At 42.7% G+C, this 1138-nt stretch overlaps 1 pseudogene; it reads left to right on the top strand.

Moving 5' to 3' along the window:
• Positions 1-683: 683 nt before the first annotated feature.
• On the top strand, positions 684-823 carry LOC126016683 (uncharacterized; annotated as a pseudogene).
• Positions 824-1138: the final 315 nt, after the last annotated feature.

Raw genomic sequence — 1138 nt, 5'->3', positions numbered from 1 at the left:
GTATGTGTGTGTGTGTGTCTCAGAGAAGCTTATTTTCTAATGATCAGACCTGAAAAGTCATACTCTTTATCAAGAACGATAGTAATACATGTTACTTTCAAACTGTAAGCTTGTCTGCTTTTGAATATTGAAGCTCAAATGCTAGAAATAAATTGCTATATATTCACAGTATATGATGTCCTCATATCCATTAGGGAACTCAAGACTTAAAATTTGAATCATGCAACTATATCTCAGTAATTCTTTCATCTCTCCTTCTGAAAACAACAACCTTGTTTGACGGAAGTTTGTTACCTCTCTCTTCTGATTAGAAACAGACCATGAGATGGAGAAAGCTACTTGGAAATTCTGTTGACAGGATCTGTCTGATCTGGGGATCCTGAGTGAATCCTGAGCCCTACTAGAGAGAGTGACAAGAGTATGCTATTTATGAAGTCATGTTGTAACTTCTTTTGAGCATGGCTAACAGGCTCGTGCAGGTCTGGAGTCAATTTCAAGGGACTGCATAAAGTAGAGGAAATAGAATAAGTACCTAACCAAATAAAAAAAAATAGAGTGGCTAAAAGATGAGTTTTATTTATTTTTCTTTCTTTCTTTTTTTTTTTTGTTTTTGTTTTTGGGCCACACCCGGTGACGCTCAGGGGTTATTCCTGGCTATGTGCTCAGAAATCGCTCCTGATTTGCATCTCCCTGTTGTGGAGCATTTTTTCATGTGCCTTTCTTTACACTGACTGTATAGAAAGAGGAGGTACAGTAAATGCACCCCATATACACCTCAACCCAGGCCCTTTGCCTGGTCTGTATTGTGAATTGGAGGACAAAAATATCGCTCCTGGCTTGGGTGCCATATTGGGACGCCGGGGGATTGAACCGTGGTCTGCCCTAGGCTAGTGCGCCCAAGGCAGACACCTTTCTGCTGGCACCACTGCCCTGACTCCAAGATGAGTTTAATTTTTTTTTTTTTTTTTGGTTTTTGGTTTTTGGGCCACACCCGGCGGTGCTCAGGGTTACTCCTGGCTGTCTGCTCAGAAATAGCTCCTGGCAGGCACGGGGGACCATATGGGACACCGGAACTCGAACCAACCACCTTTGGTCCTGGATCGGCTGCTTGCAAGGCAAACGCCGCTGTGCTATCTCT

Source organism: Suncus etruscus, chromosome 8 (assembly GCF_024139225.1).
Source record: "Suncus etruscus isolate mSunEtr1 chromosome 8, mSunEtr1.pri.cur, whole genome shotgun sequence".
Lineage (NCBI taxonomy): Eukaryota > Metazoa > Chordata > Mammalia > Eulipotyphla > Soricidae > Suncus > Suncus etruscus.
This window is presented reverse-complemented; position numbering and strand designations above follow the sequence as displayed.